General features: G+C 46.6%; 1 long non-coding RNA gene across 2 annotated transcripts in view; it reads left to right on the top strand.

Moving 5' to 3' along the window:
- Positions 1-20,830, top strand: part of LOC138498563 (uncharacterized) — a 552,766-nt gene that overhangs the window by 135,011 nt on the left and 396,925 nt on the right. For both annotated transcript variants that reach the window (XR_011278749.1, XR_011278748.1), the window contains one exon: positions 11,216-11,476. This is a non-coding gene — a long non-coding RNA (uncharacterized lncRNA). The remainder of the gene's footprint in view (positions 1-11,215; positions 11,477-20,830) is intronic.

The following is a 20,830-nucleotide window of genomic DNA, read 5'->3' as shown; positions in this document are numbered from 1 at the left end:
CAGAAAAGAGAACAGGTCAAGTGTAAGAAAAGGGGGAAAGCTTGAACACCATGGCAATTGTATAGATAATAGATCTGCAAGTAGAGGCCCTGCAGGAAGAAAATGATTTGTGGATACATTTGGTTGTTGTCTCTCACACACCACAGAAGTTGTTAAGTGTAACATTAGAGCAGGTGCACTGTTCAAAGAACGTGTCAGGGTCCCAAGGGGACCAGGGGGGCCCATTAGTTTGTGTGGGGGGACCAGAGGGGCCAGGCAGAGGACAAGACTACCAAAGGTGCTCCAGAACAGTGTTAAGCCCTATAGAAGGCTCCTTTACCCTTCTTTCAGGAAGAAGCCTTCCAGAACCACACTTCCCAGCAGCCCTAGAGGCAAGAACTAATTTTCACAAGCCACATTGGGAGTGGCAAGGCAACGCGCATGCGCGAATCTCCGAGCACGGGGCTTTTGCTCCGAACTCCAGTGCGAGCTGTCGCATTCGCTGAAGCTCCAGCTAGAGGGGACAGCGCGAGGGGCCACGCCCCAAGGACCAGTCGATCCGGCCCCTCGCAACTCTAAAATAAGTGCTGCATGCTTGATACAGTTGGGGGAAGGAGCCACAGGGGAATCACGCACAGGGGGTAATGCCCTAGATCCTAGAAACCCCCCTGTCCTCTGAAAAGATAAGTAGAGCGGTATTGTGTTTATCAGACTGGGGAGAACCTAGGAATCAGGACTCGGCATCTAACATTTTGGCCGCCTGTTAACCCGTGCGGGTTTGAACTAACGCTGCATGTGTTGACTACTAATTAGCCACGTGCGGCTCCCGCATGTGATTAACCTTAGGGTCTAGGTGGCTCCAAAACAATGCACGCCCAGAAACAACATTGCCGGCAGCTGCCTGCAAACAACCACGTGCGGTTCTTGAAAGCATGCCTAAGGCAAGAACGTTATCGCCGCCTGTAGAATACTCACGTGTGAACCCTGGGGGAGAAACGCCCGGCAGGAGCCCCACGTGGCATTGAGACTAACAACCCTAACGTTAAAAAGTGAAAGTTTGAAAATGATGCGTGCATGAGAATTGTTGTAATTCAGAACTATGCAGAGCACTACCTAATTTCTGCTCTTGTTGCAGCGTTTGATCGCTTCTGAGGCGAACCGGACCTGGAGTGCGCAGGCAGGAAGCCAGCGCTCAAACCCAAAGCTAAGTGCCTTGATATTTCATTTGGTTTGTCTGTAACCCACAATGAGTGTAAGCATGCATGGAAGAATGAATGCAATGTAAAACCTTGTTTACAATGTACTTTCCCTAATTACCCCATGTCCTATCCAATACTGTACCCTGCAACCTCTATCCGGTGTTCCTACTTTCCCGTACCCGTCCAACCAATGTTCCCTAACCCTCTTTCCCCGCTGGGGTTACGGATGTCTGCGTAAGCTCTTGCTTGCATGCGCCAAAACCTTAGAGGGGGCGGTTCATTCGTGCCACTCCTGCGCTTGGACTCCTGGAAGCCTGACAGAATGCATAGCAGCAGAATCAAGTGAAGGATGGTATGTTCCAAATATACATGAGCGAGTGGCAGAGTTTACAGGGAATTGTGTGGTGTGTCAGCAGTTTTTGCCTGGCCATACTTTGAAAACTATAAAGGGAACATTGCTGTGACTGGAAGGGCCCTTCCAGCATTTGCATATCGACTATGTCGAAGTGCAAGACAGATGTACCTCTTATAGGTACTTGCTTGTGGTTGTCTGTCCATTTTCCCATTGGATTCAGGCAGGCCCTGTGCTAAATATTACGCAGTCAGCCACAATGATACTAGTACGGGAGGTGTTATCAAGATGGGGGTATGCAATGAGATAAGGTCTTGCCAATGACCTCTTTAAGGAAATACCACACCTCCTAGAAATAAAACACCGGCCATGCATAGTGTACCAGCCGCAGGCAAATGAAATTGTTGAGAGATTAAACAGCTTGCTTAAAGAACGCTTAGCAAAGCTAACAATGACATTGTTCAAAAACTGTCTCTTGCCTCCCATTAGCGCATTTTGCCCTTCACAACTCACCCGTTGCGGATCAGCCCTTGACTCCGCACAAAATTGTAACTGGCAGGAGGATGCATGCGCCTGTCCTTCCTGCACGTTCAATTTTGGATGCTAATACCACTGCACAGGTTCTGGGAGAAGAGCTACAAACGTACTTAATTGAAATGACAACTGCCCTCAAATACATTACCTGGCAGGTTCAACCAACATTTAAAAACAGACAAGTGCACGCAGAGAGGAAGAATTCACACAAGCACTGCTCCTATACCTTATACCCGGGGGATAAAGTACCTCTCTGTAACAATGTGTAGAGGTGGTACGAGCCAAGGTTCACTGGCCCCTACGAAGTTGTGTATGCGACACCCACTGCTGCAAAAGTGAAAGAAAGGATGGCATAGATACACATCACTGACATCCTCAAGGTACAACAGAAGGAAAAGAGAGAAACACAACTTGATGGGGAGTATCACCCAATTATCATTAACATTCCTAACTGCTATCAGACTTTACAGGAAACCCACAGGAGGAGAAGGAGGTGGGCAAGAGACAAGTGGGGGGCATGGAAGAAAATACAAATGTGGTGCGAAAAATATTGGGATATGATTGTTTTGTCTCTTTCTTGTTTCTCACTTCCTTTTCCTCTGGTTTGTATCCTGTAAAGAAAGTAGGGGCATGCCAACCAACAATGGAAAGGATTCAGGTACTAACAGAAGCATATTTAGCAGTGAGAAGTTATATGACTCCATTGGTGAGGGGGAGACATGGCATCCAGAAACGTGTGGTATGACGAGATGAAAAGGCAGGGGCGAGAGAGCACTAATGGCAGTTGCTATGTGTGCTCGCTCATCCCACATGTTACAGGGACACCAAAACAATTCCTGCCACTGGAGCAGCAGACGCAGGGGATGCCTGATGCACTTGTTCTTATGTAGAATTCAGGGGTTGTTTCAGGGGCACACAGTAAAAGTGCAATGGAAAGACAAGGGGGAGGAGGTATAAGTGGATAATTACATACAACTTGAAAGCTTGACCAGGGAGGAAGCAACAAAACATGTGATACTGGAGTATAATGTAGATGGGGCACGAATGGGGGAAGAATCATCAGCCACCCACAACCCCAACATGGTGCCATACCAGTTTCCTGATGTGAATAAGGGGCTCAGTGTTTCACAGTGGGAGATCGGAACAGGGGATGATGCAGTGCCGTGCAGAAGGGCTGGTTGGATATGAAGAGAGGGTAGTGAAGAAAATAAATAACGAATGCAGGGGAATATGGAATGTGAATGTACATGCCTTGACATGGATAGATGAGAAACACCATCCTGTGTACATAAATCCATCCACATGATGGGGATGGACACTGGCTGCAAGAAGACGATGAGCATCCTGGCATTGCAGAAAGCGACTGCAGCGGTGATGGACATCTGGTGGGCATGTGGGTCCAAAGCCTATGCCCAGCTGCCGCCAGACTGGGCAGGGGTATGCACACTTGTGGCCATCCACAACCCTGCATTGGTCATGCCCCGGGCAGACCTGTTACCTTTCAACAAACTGTCCACATCAATACAGAGGAACAAGGAAAAGGATCAGAAGGAGGTGAGAGACAAGCAAGGGCAAGTGGTGAGAAAGAAATGGAGCAGCAACTACCTATCTGGCAAATCAGCCCAGAGTTTGGACGCAATCCCACAGCATTTATGAATTTTTAACAAAGCATACGTTTTTCTTAACCTCTCTAATACTTCCCGAGTTGCAAGCCACCACCGACGCCAAATGGCTGCAGATTACCCGTAATGAGGTACTACATTTGGCAAATGCAACTAAAAAAGGACTGAATGCAGTGCGAGAAGAGCACCATTCCCGTTGCCTGGAGGCCCTACAGAATAGATTTGTTCTGGATTTCATGACTGCAATGAAAGGCGGGGTCTGCCACAAAATTGGGAGCAGCTGCTGCACAGCAACACCCACCAACGAGGCTGTCAATGGAACTCTCATGGAGGCAGTTGAAGAGATACATACATTGCATGAAAACATGGTAAAAGAAACACATGGTACAGCTCTGGACATTTGGATGGACTCACTATTTGCTTGGGAGCCAGAGTGGCTAGCGGTCATGTTCAAAGTAACTGTCACTGTGTTCGTTGTGAAGCTCATCGCCTTCTGTGATGGACAGTGGATAATGAAACAGTGCAAATGTTGCAAAGGAAAAGTATGGTATATAATGTCTGCTAATAAAATTGGTGATGAAGAAAGCAGATTAGAGAGGCAGCCACCCAGGGTGGATGAGGGAGAGGATGTAGTGCATGGGGCTTTTTCAGCACCCCCATCAAATACAGAAGACTATGATGATTTTTGGGTTGCATGCTCCCTAGATGGACAGGATTGTCTAATAATTGGAGACACACTGGAAAGGTACGAGGAAGAAGGAGGGGATATGGACAGGGTGACACAGCTATGCGTGCCCAAGGAACAAAGTAGGGAGATTATACGGCAGAAGGTGTCGATCAAAAGATCGATTAAAGTGGGGAATGCAATGAAGGTGCTGATTAAGCGCCAAGCAGGGTGGTCCTCCTATCAATTGTGAGAATGAGTAGGGTGGGGTGGGACACACCCCTGGGGGTGAAAACAAGGGCAGACACTTTGTATGTAACACAATATGGGCACGAGGGAACCAGCCGCATAAAGACAAGGGCAGCGAAACTGCAGGTAAGCGTAGATTATGGAGACACCACTGGTGGACCTCACCTCATGGGCTAGACTTGAACACACAGCCTGTGTGCCATGACTGAATTCAGGCTGTTCATTTCCAGCAGACCCCAGTTGCTAAGAACAGCACCGGGTGATGTAATCAAGGTCGGTGAGCCAGTCCCACAACTACTCATGGGAGCTGGGGAAACTGATCAAATACAGAAAGCCTCTTGCTCCACACCAAGGCAGTTTCAAAAATACCCCTTGGCCAGTGGGTATGGGCAACAAGGATGCAGAATGGAGAGGCGCACCAAGAAGAGCCAATCAGATGATACGTTTTGGTGTCCCTGGAAAGTAACAAGCCCACAGAGTGTCCATAATACTGTTTACGAAGGTTAACATCCGGCAGGTGCCATTTAAATGTCTCCCTGCCCGCTAGTTCAGGGTGTCTCGTGTTCATTCCTTTCTGGTGCTGACCAATGGCAGATTAATAAACACCCAGAGGTCACAGCGCTACTTCTTGCCTGGTGTGCCCTCCTTTTTGGACTATCACTGGTAATTTATTTATTGCAAGCCTTAGTGGACCCCTAATACACATCTTTCCTCTTTTTGCCATTAGACATTGTTGTCAATCAGTCTTACAGGGGCAATCCACAGTTGTCTTTTGCACCAAAGCATCTCTAATCTGCACCAACTCAGCACCCTACCTACATTCTCTGTGGGCCAGTTAATCTCTTGAGTCAAAAGCTGATGTACTTCGGCAGGCACAATACCTCTCATGAGCAGATTCATATTAGCCCAGGAGGGAGTTGTATGACAGGGCACAACTCTTGTAAATTTCTCAGTTTGGTTTACACAAAATCCTCATACCCCCAGAAGTCCATGGGGTGTGTACAGCTACCAAGCTACGAGTTCCATTAGCACCCACTCCTGATAACTGTCTATATATTTGTTAAGCGCCCAGGGCGCTGCACAGACACAAGGCAAAATTAACTATAAAGGGGAGAACATAGATGATAGAAGACCTACCTAAGCAAATAATCTAGTTTTCAAGTGCTTCCTAAAGACAAGATGATTTTTTTTTCTTTCACAAGTTACCAGGCAGCTCATTCCAAACTTGAGCAATCACAATGGGGAAAGATCAGCCATTTCCCCTGCTTCTCTTGAAGCATGGGATGGTAAGACAGTAGACATCAGAAGTTGCTCTTCAAATAAGATGGTGCATTTCTGAACAGGCATTTGTGGCCCAATGTGAGTATTTTAAACTGGATCCTGGCAACAACAGGAAGCCAGTCGATGTCCTTGCGGGCCGTTGATACCGGTTCTCTCTGAACAATATTAAAGACTGCTTGAACCGCATCATTTTGGATCTTGTGGAGCTTACCCAGACAATCCTTACTTGCCCCACCTAGCAAGAAGTTGCAATAGTTAAGTCTGGGTAAGACAATGGCTTGAACTAGTTTCTCACTGCTTTTCTGAGTTACCAGGGCGCAGATCTGTCTCAGAACCCTCCAGTAATAATTTTAATTTTATTCTCAGTGCGGTTTGGAGGTGTGGATTTTATTGATAAATTACACCTGCAAGGATTTCGGAGGGGCTGGTGGAGTAAGAGCTTCCTGCTGGCTGGCCTGACTTTACGACAAGGGTAGCACGCTTATTGCGCTTTTCGAGGAGGCTTACTGGGGTTGCACTTGCATCGTTTGCCTGGGTCGTGCTGCTTGTGCCACTTGTCCTGCTTTTGCCCTCACCACTTGTGTCAGGCAGTGCATCCCTAAAGTTTGTATAATGATTTTGTTCCTGTTTCTTCTCATTCTTTCCCCGTGCTGATGTCCTTCAAACGTGGATACAGTTTAGCCCTGGAGGCAGATGAGTTACGACTTTCCCCTTCAGCTTCTCCCTTATGTTGCTGAGGATTTTCTAATTTACGGCGTAATTTCATGGGTGTACCTTCTAGGTTTCTTGGCTTTGAGTCCCCCAGTCTTTTTGAGCCTTCTGAAAACCAACTTAGAAAGATTTCCCATTCTATATGTATAATTTATTACTACTTAGCTTCCAGAAGACTTCTTAGAAAAAAAGTTCTATTATGTTGAACGCTTCATTGACAGGAAATTGTCAATATTACCTCCCTTAGTTAAAATGTTACATTTTTCTAGGTATCTGCACATTTCTGGTTGGTAGGTGATAAACATGTGATACACTGCCATACCTCTGTCCAGTGGGTCTGGCTTTTCAAATGATTTATTGCCATTTTATTATATTTTACTATCTTCTTACTTATTAGCATACTATGTGTTCTCTTATGGAGGTGTCTCAGTTTCTGCCCTCAGTTCCCATCAACTCTGCTAAATTTTCCTCCATTATTATCAGATTCCCTGAGTTGTGTTTTTACATGTTCTAAATTATATTTAGTAGTAAATTGTATATCCCATTTCAACCAAGCTTCATTATAATTAAATAAACTTGGCTGGCAGCCCAAGGAGAAACACAAACCTTCATGGACAGCTCTCTCCCGAAACCCCTTTAGAGGCTCCAATTAGGCCTCTCACCTATCCATTTGTGCATATGGGTGCTTCAAGGGAAGAGGCCCACTACTCCCATTACCATTTCAGATGGGCATGGCAAATCCGAGGCGTTACTGCACCAAATGCAGAAACCCACAGCTCATCACCAAATAATCCAAAAGCGACACAGGTAGCAATATGGGTCAGGAAAGCAAAATAGTATCCCTGTTGCAAAAAGATTATTCTTAAACAATGAGCCGCACACTGAAATGTTAGTATTATACATTTAGTCTGTTATGTTCAAAGTGGTCTTCTTAATGGTACATCCTGGGGGCATGGCTTTACAGGACCAACCCAGCACCATGCAATACTGCTTGACCCACCCAAATCACATAGACCACCTCCTCTTTGGGAGCTTTCCATCATACCTAACAGAGCCAACACTGGATTCTGCAGTCACGTGGACATAGTTACAGTTTTCAGGCAGCTATACCGGTCTTCTCGAGCTGATGTGGAGAATATATGCAGGCATGCCTGTGCTATGGACAGTGGCTTACTTCATCCTCACACTGCCTTATGGGCACTGTTGCATCTGCCAACCAATCAATAATCGTTCCACAGCACCATACCTAGCAGGGCAGTGGCACATGTCATTTCCAAATGATGGCTGCCGTTCTGCACTGTCCAAGGCTCATGTACATCTATGGACCTAAAGTAAAATGCCAGGAGCCTCCACACTACTCAATTTTAAGAAGTCCTTCATTCTGTACTGCCATGAAAACGAGGGCTAGGGCCAATCAGTGCTGACATAAAAACACATGGACAAATACTACTGAATATCAAGCTATAGTATGGCACTAGACCTCACCTTGCCTTTTTTAGGTGGTGGCAGCCATGTTGGCTGTACAAAGTTCGTAAAACAGTGTTAGGATTACCCCTTATAGTGGCAGTGTGTTATGCGCTCAATCCGCTACATGCGCTGTCACTCACATGGAAGGTGCAGCCACCCTGGTGCCTTTATCACCACTGGTACCAGTCTCAGAGGCATTCTGGGCAGCACTCAGCTAAGGGAACAAGTCACTCTACCACATTTGCAGACATACGCAGTCTTAGCTCAGAAACACAGGGTGCCACTATGTTGATTATGGAGGATCGGCTTACAGGGTTTACACTTGTGCAGTACAGAAGGTATCCCAGGTTGCCATAGCAAACCCTTTTGTAGTGTATGGCCTTGTCTCAGTTAAGCAGGAGATATATAACCCGCTCAACAGCCATTGCATCTTAATGCTGCCCTTGCTTCATATGCTTCCTGACCCGCTTTTCGTCTAGTTTTTGCTGTGTTCACTCTGCTTTTAGTATCCCTTCTTTTTGCCTGTCTAAGCCTCCTTTCTCCCTCACCAGTCCTTGATCCTGTAGTGAGCCTCATCCCTTGATTTCTTTCCCTTTCTTCCCAGCTCTCCCATCTTCTGGGTTGGTGTTCCTTCCTGCCATCCCCTTTCATTGTCTGCCACCTGTTTTGGAGATTGCCTGGTACATCTGCCATATTACTGTCTTCTACTCCTTCAGTCCATCCAGCCTGACTAAGCGAACTTACACATTAACTTCCCTGGCCAGTACCCCACACTGTCCTCACGCCACGCTAATACAAGGAAGCCATCTCATGATGTAGGGAGCTAATTCAGTAGTGACCTGACTCCTGACAAATGTGGGTGCTGGGTTGGTTTCCGCCCCACCAGACCACCCAGTACAGCACAGCAAGAATGGCTCCTCCACCTCAGAAAAAGTGGAGAGAAACAGCTATGCAGCATCAGCATGAGGCTATGTATGACCCAATGGCACATGCAGTCACCGCCTTACTAGTCAAATCCAAGACCTAACATTTGTCCAGAATATGCATGGGGCTCAATATGAGTTGGACGGTAATACAACGGAATTACCATCATATTACGACTTAGAAGGAGCGCACACACACCACTGATGGTAACAGTTATTCCGTCCGCTGGAGTTACTGCCAAAAATTAGCATCTGACGGTAAATCAGCCTGGAATTTGTGACATTACCATTACCACCGGCAAATCCTGCGCTAATTCCAGTGGCGGAATTAACATCGGGGGAAATTGGCACCATTGGAAATAGCGTCATCGCCAGAACGGGATGCATGGCGGCAGTCATCTTTAAAAACACAATCCACTTTCAATCTCCCTTTTCCTGTTGCCATCCATACACTATACCAGTCTTAAGATGTCACAGGAAAAGGGAAAGACAAAGTCCCTGCAATGAGGCTGCAAAAGCAGAAATGTATTGAGTCAGAACTGCAGGTACTAGTGGATGAGGTAGTCAGCCATGACGAGGAGCTTTATGGAAGCAGGCATCTCAAACCCTCTGCCCAGGGGAAGGCTTCCATATGGTCCTCCATCAGGGACATGGTGGTGGCAGTGGTCATCATCCCACATGACTCAGAAGATTACAGAAAGTGGTGGAGCGACCTAAAGACCAGGGACTGCAGCCTCATTTCCCACCACAGGGGAGAGAGTGCAGCCAGAGGAGGTGGCACTGTGGAACCCCTCGCCATGACACCATGGATGGAGAAGGCCATGAGAGCATGGAGGCCAGAGCAGCAAGCCACGGAGATGGCGGTAAGTCTACCAGCACCCACTAACATGTGAATGCACTGGCCAAAAGCATTTGTCCCCCAGCATAGATCAGCACAATGGGCTAGGGAATGGACAAACACATGGCAATTTGTGTAAAGGCACAGTGAGATGTGAGAAACCTGAAGGTGTCTCCCTAACTGGTCCCCAGGGAGCTGCCATCCAGGTGGCCAGGACATAGCCATCACTATTGGATCCAGTTCCTGGGGGTGTACCAGTGAGGGAGGATCACCTGGATGGGGGATCCTCGGGAGTGCAAGTGGGACACCCATGGGTGAGACGCGGTATCCCCCTTCTTCCAACACCTTTTCTCCATTCTACCACGTAGGATATTCTGAAACACTGCCCCCCTTTTTCCACACAAACACTTTCGCAAACAACAAAAGACAATGGGCTAACACAAGAGCCGTTTACCTGACATGTCCCAATACAAGGGTCAGGCAAAGTCAGGCAATTGACCAAAATCACACACACCTGATGTCCCTTTCCCTTCCCCACAGGGATAAAAGGTGGAGCATGAGAGCACAGGAGTAGCAAGGCAGACAGCACTGTAAAAGTATATTTTGCATAATACCGCCTGATATTGAACATTGGCCTAAGCGCATTTGAATGAACCTGAAAACAGACTGACTACGCCGCCATCTTAAGTTATCCGCCATTTTGATTAACTCCTGCTTTCCGTCCCATGTAAGAATTTGTGTTTTTGGCTCCAGCAGAGCAAAAGGAACTTTGTGCTGTGTCAACGTAGATAAACATGTTGAAGCCGCTGAAAGTGGATTGTTTGTCCTGCACTAAGAAACCTTGGAGCTAAACTAGTGTTGAACTGAACAGTAATTTAGATGTTGTCAATAGCATCATCCTCATGCAAACAGTGAACAGAATGTTGAATAGCTAAAACTGTGTACCTTTGCAGAAATTTTTGTGATACTTTCTTGAAACTGGACTAACTTTGAGCTCGAGAACAAACGAAAAACCAACATGACCGAGTAAAGCAAAGAATGTTACCATTGTGTCTTATGTAGAGAAAAGCATGTCTAGTATTTGAGGAAAACATTGAACAATGTATAGTTGTTTGAATCTGTATTAGTTATGTGAACTGGGTACGAACCCTAAGTGAATATGTAAATGGAAGATGGGCTGGACGATGTAACCGGGACTGTGGAAAGTGTATATAAACCTGTGTCTTTGTAATGTCCAGCACTCTCTCATCTCACAGTGTCCGCTACCACACATTGGGAGGTGTTGAGAGACCAGAGAGCTGTTCTGAGAAATAAAAGTGTACTTGTACCATTGTACTTGTGACTGGCGTATTTCTATTAAGTGGTATTGAGCCTCGATATTTCTTTAATCTTACAGATGGTGCCCAAATATGGACCCTCAGGATCAATGTCACACTCCTAAGATGAAGACGAGGCTGTCGGACCGGGATCGGAGAGTGAAGGGGGCCCCTGCAAAGTGAGACGCGATTCCTCCGCAGTACTGCACGCCCGATCCCTGGACGGTGGGCAGTGTTTAGTGAGACATCACAACGAGGGTCCCCGTATCGAGGCCTGTTTTGCGAGGATGCCAGCCACGATGATTTGTAATCCGATCTGACCCTTTGTATTTTGAAATCAGGTGAGTCGTACCCAGATTCCTAAGAATCCTGATATTGGTTCCAGATTTGTTTTTGCAAATACAAACGATGCCAGGTAACACCAGTGATCTGATATGCCTGGGAAATTGTCATCATGTTTCAGGGTATTATTCTGCAGAGATAGACAATCTATGGAACAAGGCCAACTTGTGCCACCCGATGGGTCGCCGGCTTTTATAATGTACTGTAGGTATGGCCTAGGAACTATCGTATTTAATGAAATTTGGCACAGACAGACCAGGCATGTTTCCGAACTTGGCCAGTCTATGGTAGTTTTGAAATTGCCCGCCTAGACATTTAGAATCTGCATTGTTGAGAAAAAAGGCTAGGCCTGCAGCATTTGATGCAGTTAAAGATTGAAGGAAGGAAGCTATGCAGCCACTCAGAAGTAAATAAAAGCATGCACGTAGACATATGACGAATTCTGAGAAAGCATCATTGCATGATCAGCAGAAACAGTTAGAATTCATTAGAAATATGGACAGGGCTTTTCAATTAGATTAGCAAAAGATATATCCCTCTCAGGATTTTCATACATCAGATGAGTTTCTTAATAAATTGTTAAATGAACGTAGAACTGTTTCAACTGCACCACCTCCTTATGTACCTCCTCCCGTTGTTGGTCCACCTCCTCCCATTGTTCCTCTTCTTCCTGTTGTTGTTCCCCCTCCTGCACCTCCACCCTTGCCGACAGTTGCTGTCCCCATAATTCTGTCTGCGCCACTAGCAGTATTCTCTCTGCTACCTATTGACTCTTTGCCAGGTGGTTCTGCTTCACCTGCAGTGGTTAAAGGGGCAGGAGCTGATCCTAGAATAGTGACTCGTGGTACAGTATCTAAGGACAGAAAAAGAGAATTATATACATGTGCTAAAAAGTATATTGAAAAGGGTGATGAATTAGCTGTTCTAGTTGCGATTTCTGTTCAATAGGGTATTGTTACTCACCGCAATGGAGAGTACGAAAACAGGCCGGACCTCTATTGCTGGGGAGTTGCTTGAAGGAGCTAGGGTTGGAGCCTCCTACCCAAGCCTCCTCTCTGTGAGGGAATGAGCTCTTTAAACCGATATGACCACTTGCTGAACTGTACAGACAAGGGGACCGATCGATCAAAAAAGCGGGGAGAACCGACCGTCTCAAACCCAGGCTGTAAAGGAAAGGATAACAAGTTAATAATCTGCCAATAATGAAACTGGTTTATTCCCAAGACTATTCCCCTTTAGTAGTACCTGGTTTAATCTCCCCTTAAGCCAAAGGAACCGGAATAACCTATAAAGTAGAGAGGTCTTAGTATATGGCTAACGTCTAATTCTGCAGTATGGAAAAACCAAGAAAAACTATACTTTACCCCTGATGGAAATAGGATTGAAGTAAGAGTCCTGGAAAACAACGAAAGTATAAAATAAAAAATAGGGAGGTTAGTAAGGTAGCTATCCCCGAACGGAACGAGGGTCGCACTGGTTTCGGGATGGTGCACCACAGCAAAGCTTTCAAAAGATGCACTTAGGAATGAAGTCGAATTCCACAGAAAATGGTGTTCCAATTAGAGTTTTTCTTACCAGAGTAATTACTGTCTCAGAGTCCAGGAAGCAGGCAGGGGTCTGGTACACGAGCGGTCACGAAACACAGCAGAATCAGTGTCCAAGAGTTCCGAAAGCAGGCAAGGGGTCTGGTACACGGGCGGTCATGAAACACAGCAGAATCAGTGTCCAAGAGTTCCGAAAGCAGGCAAGGGGTCTGGTACACGGGAGGTCAGAAAACAGTTCAAATCGGGGATTCAGAATAAGGAGTCTGTGTGCAGGCAGGGTCGGTACACGGGAAAAAACAGGACTTCACAATTCAAGATACCGGGAGGGCACTCCGGAAAGTAAGCCGGTTGTAACTTTAAACAGAAGCAGCGTTCTGTATGCCGCTGTGGAATAAATAACAACAAGAGGCGTATCGATTGAAAATGAGGCTCCCCTCTCAACGCCGAGAACTACAACGTAACAGGTTTTCTGGATACTGTAGTTCGTGTAGAAATTTGCCATGGCAGCTGCCAGCGCGATAAGAAGGGCGCGTGCCGGCGCCGTAACCCTTTATGAAGGGCGATCACTTTCCTGTCCCTTATTTTGGTTTTAACCGGAATTCCCCAATTGTTCTTGCTCATACGAGAGCAACGAGGCAGAACCCGGGAAACGCGGCACGGCCGAGGGCGAGGTGTAACAGCATCCACCCCCAAAGGCGGCGCAGACCCCCTCTGTGCATGGAAACGGCGTAAGAGAGCCGGAGAATGTATATTGCACAAGGGCTCCCAGGACCTGTCTTCGGGACCGTAACCCTTCCAATCCACCAAATAAAAGGGGCGCCCCCTACGGAGACGAAAATCCAGGATGTCCGCTACTTCGTATTCATCATCCCCATCCACCTGAATCGGAAGAGGGCGATCGGGCAGCCGAACAGAGGGTGGACAAGGCTTCAGGAGACATACGTGAAATACCGGATGTTGATTCCACGAGGAAGGCAAAGAAAGGCGCACAGCCACCGGATTAATAATCTCAATAATGGGAAAAGGACCCACGAATTTAGGTAACAACAAGCGCTTGCCAGGAATCCGCAAATTACGGGTGGATAACCAAACTTTCATGCCCACCTTTTAAGCAGGTGCCGGTTTTCTGTGACGATCAGCATTTTTCTTTGCCCTGGCCTGAGCTAGAAGTAGATGAGAGCGAACCGTACTACGGGTCGTCACCAATTCCCGTACACAGTCCAAAGCCGCCGGGTTATCAATGGGAAGCGCAGGATCAAACGGTAAAGATCGTGGATGGCAACCATATAGGGCAAAAAACGGGGAGACCCCTGAGGCGGTATGCATGGAATTATTGTACGCAAATTCAGCAGAGGGAAGCATCGTCAACCAGGATGCTTGGAAACGAAGGCAGAGACACCGAAGAAATTGTTCAAGGGTGGCATTAACCCTTTCGGTTTGCCCGTCCGTCTGAGGATGATAAGCAGAACTGAACCGATCGTCAATACCCAATGAAGCAGTCAAAGCTCTCCAGAAACGTGATGTAAATTGAGAGCCACGATCCGAAACCAGGATGGCAGGCAATCCAAAGAACCGAAAAACGTTCTGGAGAAAAAGGGAAGCCAACACAGGGGCAGAAGGCAGACCTGTACAGGGAATGAACAACGCCATCTTGGTGAAATAATCGATTACTACCCAGATAGTGTCAAAACCTTTCACAGGAGGTAGGTCCACAATAAAGTCCATGGAAACCATGTACCAGGGTTTGTGAGGCACAGGGAGAGGGCGTAACAAACCCACAGGTCTAGAACGGGAGACCTTGCATTGGGAACATACAGAACAGGATGCCAAATAGTCAATCACATCCCTTGACATGGTAGGCCACCAGGACCAACGGCGTAATGCCTCCAGCGTCTTTTGCTGACCCGGATGAGCCGCACATAGGGAATCATGAGACCAGGCTAGAGCACGTAATCGTGCCTGTCCTGGAGGCACTAACAAGCGTCCTTGGATGTAGGGTAGGCCTTGAACCACATCAAGATTGAGAGTCTCACATTCTTCTTTATGCGCGGAGACCCAATCCGAAATCAAAGTCCGCAGGCTAGGTTGAGGAGTGCAGGCACAAACAACGTTACCAGGTAACAAGAGCGGTTTGTCAGAGGTTTTGTTGTCAGAATGGAAGGCAATGCGTGACAAAGCATCTGCACAAGTATTCAATCGGGCCGGTCGATATGTGATTGTGAAATAAAACTGGGAAAAGAAGAGATGCCAGCGAGCCTGTCGTGCAGTAAGACATTTCATTGATTTAAACGCCAAAAGGCTCCGATGATCCGAAAAAACTGTGACCTGATGTCGAGCCCCCAAAAGATGGTGCCGCCATTCGGAAAAGGCGTCTTTTATGGCTAAGAGTTCCCTTTCTGTGATTGGATAGTTGCGCTCATAGGGCGTCAGTTTTCTTGAAAAGAATGCAATCGGATGGGCTTCCCCTGAATCTGGACACTTTTGAGATAGAACCGCCCCAATAGCCGAGCCAGAGGCATCGGTCTCCACCAAAAATGGGAGTAACGGATTAGGGTGCTGTAACACTGGGGCGGAAGTGAAGGCTGCGTTAAGGGTGTCAAAGGCTCTTTGTGCCTCCTGGTTCCATTGATAGGATTTCTTAGAGCTGGTCAAAGCCGTCAACGGCGCTGATATAGAAGAAAAAGAACGGATGAAGCGCCTATAGAAGTTCGAGAACCCCAAAAAGGATTGCAAGGCTTTCATTGACGTAGGAACAGGCCAATCCAAGACAGCCCTGACTTTAGAGCGACTCATTCTTATACCTCTACTAGTCAGGTCGTAACCAAGAAACTCCACTTCAGTGGAGTTGAAGACACATTTTTCAGCTTTGACAAACAGGTGGTTTTCCCTCAACCGTTGCAAGACGATTTGCACGTGCCTCGTGTGCTCCTCACTGGAGGGTGAATATATGAGGATATCGTCCAAATATGCTACAACAAACTGATCCAAACAGTCATGGAAAATATCATTCATGAATGCCTGGAAGGTGGCAGGGGCATTACAGAGACCAAACGGCATCACCAGATATTCATATAGTCCGTAGCGTGTTTTGAATGCGGTCTTCCACTCGTCCCCTTTTCGCATTCGAACGAGATTATATGCCCCCCTAAGGTCCAGCTTGGTAAAGACTACAGAAGAACCGAGCTGGTCCAAGAGCACTGAAATGAGCGGGAGGGGATATTGATTCTTTACCGTCACCGCGTTTAATGCCCGATAATCAATACAGGGGCGGAGGTCGCCCTCTTTTTTCGGAACAAAAAAGAGCGGAGAAGCCGCAGGGGACCTGGAAGGCCTAATGAACCCCGTGGCCAATGCCTTGTCAATATAGTCCTTTAATATCTTATCTTCTGGAACCGTAAGGGAATAGACCCTACCCGCCGGGACCTTAGCACCTGGCAGTAAATCGATTGGGCAGTCGTAAGGCCTATGAGGTGGCAATTGGTCTGCCCCTCCCTTGTCAAACACATCACAGAAAGACTTGTATTCAGGCGGGATTTCGGTTTCGGGAGATTTAGTGATGGCTCCAATCATGGACATAGATGCTACCAAGGCTTGACAAGAAGACTCAGAGGACACACTAGTGTCTAGGAAACACTTTTCGTTACATTCAGTGGAAGGAAACTGCACCGTTTTTCTTGTCCAGTCGATGGCTGGATTATGATGTTGCAACCAAGGGATGCCCAAGATGACCTGGAATTGAGGGGCTTTAATGAGATCGAAGGAGATCGATTCAGCATGTCCTTCCCTGGTTTGCATATGAATTAAAGAGGTATTTTGTGTGACTAGGCCAGAGACCAAGGATGTACCGTCCACAGCGTGAACAGCCTCGGGTTGGGCTTTAGAGACAACCGAAACGTTCTTACTTGTGGCGTAATCGTAATCCATATAATTCCCGGTGGCCCCGGAATCAATGATCGCCAATGAAGTAAAGGTACTATCTCCAGTGGTAAATACCACAGGAAGGCTAACAGGAATAGCAACAGCACCATGAGAGTCCAAGGAAAGCACCCCCGGGATAGGGACCCTGTCTATCGCCGGGTTCTGGCGTTTCCCGGCTTTTTGACAGGTCTCTTAGGGCAATCTTTCAGAAGGTGTTCAGCAGATCCACAATACATGCATAAATTATGCGTTCTGCGATAATCTCGTTGTGCAGAAGTCAAAGGACCTCTTACTGCCCCGATCTGCATAGGTTCGGGAAGCGAAGTAGAAGGAGAAGACTGTTCCACCTGCAGAGTAACAGGGGCTGGTGACTTGCGTTCACCACTTCTTTCGGTTCTTCTAGCATCTATTTGTAATACCAGGTCTAATAGTTCACCAAAAGTGGTTGGAACCACTGGTACTGTGGCCAAAACGTCCTTTAATTCCTCTGACAACCCTTTGTAAAACACGGCTGATTTTTTCTCCTCCGGCCAATCAGTTTCAGCTGCCAACTGATTGAATTTAGTAAGGTATGTAAACAAAGAGGATGTGCCTTGACGCAGATTGAGGAACTCCAGGTCAGTAGCCTGGGATTTATAGCGGGTGTCGAATACTCGGTTCATGGCCGTGATGAGAGCATCGCAGTCATATAGGACGTAACTATTAGATTCCAGTAACGGATTAGCCCAAGCGGCTGCGGTACCCCCAAGGTGAGAGAGAACAAAGGCTGCCTTCGTTGTAGAATTAGGGAAAGCAGTGGGCCGACAGAGAAAATGTAATTTGCACTGGTTGATAAACGTGCGATAATGTTTAGGATCCCCAGAGAATCGTTCTGGGGGGGCCAGTGGGAATTGAGCAGCCATAAGCACCGGGGTAGTCGTAAAGCCAGAGGCAGAGGGTATGGGACCGGTTGAACCTGATGCCGTAGCAGCAGACGTATCCACCCCCAAGGTGTGGGGGCTTGGGAAACTCTGCAAATTGTCGATCCTTTGATGGAGAGCACTATGTGCGGTTGTCATATCAGAACGAAGTTCGGATACCAAGCGAACCAAGGTGGTTAAAGGATCAACCTCTTCCATGGCTTCTGTTTCTGTTACTCACCGCAATGGAGAGTACGAAAACAGGCCGGACCTCTATTGCTGGGGAGTTGCTTGAAGGAGCTAGGGTTGGAGCCTCCTACCCAAGCCTCCTCTCTGTGAGGGAATGAGCTCTTTAAACCAATATGACCACTTGCTGAACTGTACAGACAAGGGGACCGATCGATCAAAAAAGCAGGGAGAACCGACCGTCTCAAACCCAGGCTGTAAAGGAAAGTATAACAAGTTAATAATCTGCCAATAATGAAACTGGTTTATTCCCAAGACTATTCCCCTTTAGTAGTACCTGGTTTAATCTCCCCTTAAGACAAAGGAACCGGAATAACCTATAAAGTAGAGAGGTCTTAGTATATGGCTAACGTCTAATTCTGCAGTATGGAAAAACCAAGAAAAACTATACTTTACCCCTGATGGAAATAGGATTGAAGTAAGAGTCCTGGAAAACAACGAAAGTATAAAATAAAAAATAGGGAGGTTAGTAAGGTAGCTATCCCCGAATGGAACGAGGGTCGCACTGGTTTCGGGATGGTGCACCACAGCAAAGCGTTCAAAAGATGCACTTAGGAATGAAGTCGAATTCCACAGAAAATGGTGTTCCAATTAGAGTTTTTCTTACCGGAGTAATTACTGTCTCAGAGTCCAGGAAGCAGGCAGGGGTCTGGTACACGAGCGGTCACGAAACACAGCAGAATCAGTGTCCAAGAGTTCCGAAAGCAGGCAAGGGGTCTGGTACACGGGCGGTCACGAAACACAGCAGAATCAGTGTCCAAGAGTTCCAAAAGCAGGCAAGGGGTCTGGTACACGGGAGGTCAGAAAACAGTTCAAATCGGGGATTCAGAATAAGGAGTCCGTGTGCAGGCAGGGTCGGTACACGGGAAAAAACAGGACTTCACAATTCAAGATACCGGGAGGGCACTCCGGAAAGTAAGCCGGTTGTAACTTTAAACAGAAGCAGCGTTCTGTATGCCGCTGTGGAATAAATAACAACAAGAGGCGTATCGATTGAAAATGAGGCTCCCCTCTCAACGCCGAGAACTACAACGTAACAGGTTTTCTGGATACTGTAGTTCGCGTACAAATTTGCCATGGCAGCTGCCAGCGCGATAAGAAGGGCGCGTGCCGGCGCCGTAACCCTTTATGAAGGGCGATCACTTTCCTGTCCCTTATTTTGGTTTTAACCGGAATTCCCCAATTGTTCTTGCTCATACGAGAGCAACGAGGCAGAACCCGGGAAACGCGGCACGGCCGAGGGCGAGGTGTAACAGGTATTCCTGAACAGAATATTTTGATAGAACAGAGGGAAACGTATATAGTTGATATATGGAGTGATTTGACGGACATGAATGTCCCACAGGGGTTGAGGGATTTGAATGTCCTTGCCCGCCCAAGGGAAACTGCAGAGAAAGTGTATGAGCATGTAGAGAAGGTATTTGGGTTTAAAAGGGAGCTAGATCGGTTACAGAAAGATGAGATGGATTAAAATGAACGGCAAGCTTCATATGTGAATAAGCAATTTCTTCCTCCATTGAAACCAATGAGTGAAGAAACGCGCGTTTGCACGAGAGACGCTCTTAGATGGATTTCGGATGTGTCGATTTCTTCCATTGAAGTGCATGACATGTTTAGTCAGCATGCTCTGGCAATGCAAAGGAAAGTGTTACAGGTGATGATAGAGTTTGTTTGTTTCATTATTTGTAGTGTGCACCTAACCCAAGGGTAGCAGGGCGCAAGAGCAGCAAGAGGATTGTATAGCTTAGGTTACAGAGAACACAATAGATGGAATCCAACTGTGGTTACATTGCTGGAAACATCAAAAACATTGAAAACAGATACAGCAGGTTATAATTACAAGGAGATACACAAGGTTTACACGTTATATAATATATCTAAGCATAGAGGATCAGTGGATATACACAATTTACAATATTTACATTATAGCGCAGCATGGAGGTACATTAAGTGTCATGTTCCTTAATCCAGAGGATGATATTGGATCTGAATTGTGGGTATGGAAGGTCTTCCATAAGGGATGGTGGTAGGGAGTTCCAAAATTGTGTTGCTTTAACAGGAAAGCTGTTCCCCCCCAGACATAGAGCGTTTGAATCTTGGTTACCAGAAGGAGGTTGGAGTTGGCTTTTCTGGAGGGGCGGCAGGATACCGGTCTAGTGAATCTCGTTATCAGGTATTGAGGGGCAGCTTGGTGGAGGCATTTGTGAGAGATAATTATTTAAGGAAGATTTTGTCTTTTGTGGAAAGCCAGTTGACAGATCTTCTAGTCTCTGAGATGTGGGCTTTCTTCGGGATGCTTAGGGCTGCTCTTAAAGCATTATTTTGCAAGATTTTAATCTTGTTCGTAATGTATTTATTGCTGCCTAAGTAGAGAGCATTACAATAGTCCAACTTGGACAGGATCAACGCTGTAGCTAAGGTGATAGTTATTAGATGAAAGGAACGGTTTGGCTGCTCTAATAAGTTTACATGTATAGGAGGTGGCGGATGCCATAGCATTTACTTGTTTTTTGAAGGTAAGTGTGGAGTCTAAATAGAAGCCAAGGGTTTTAACCTCCTTAGCCACGGCGATGTTGTTGTTGTCGATTACAAATGAGGAGTAGTTTTGGCTCATTTCTACAATTCTCAATTCTACAAGTGGAATTTATGAAAAGAAAGGAACGTTGTCCCGCATATTTGATGATTATTTATAAAAGAGCATTTTTTCGCCCGATACTGTTTTGAGTACTTTGTCACTTCACTTAGC

This window comes from Ambystoma mexicanum, chromosome 5q, assembly GCF_040938575.1.
Source record: "Ambystoma mexicanum isolate Mex_15411 chromosome 5q, UKY_AmexF1_1, whole genome shotgun sequence".
Taxonomy (NCBI): Eukaryota; Metazoa; Chordata; class Amphibia; order Caudata; family Ambystomatidae; genus Ambystoma; species Ambystoma mexicanum.
This window is presented reverse-complemented; position numbering and strand designations above follow the sequence as displayed.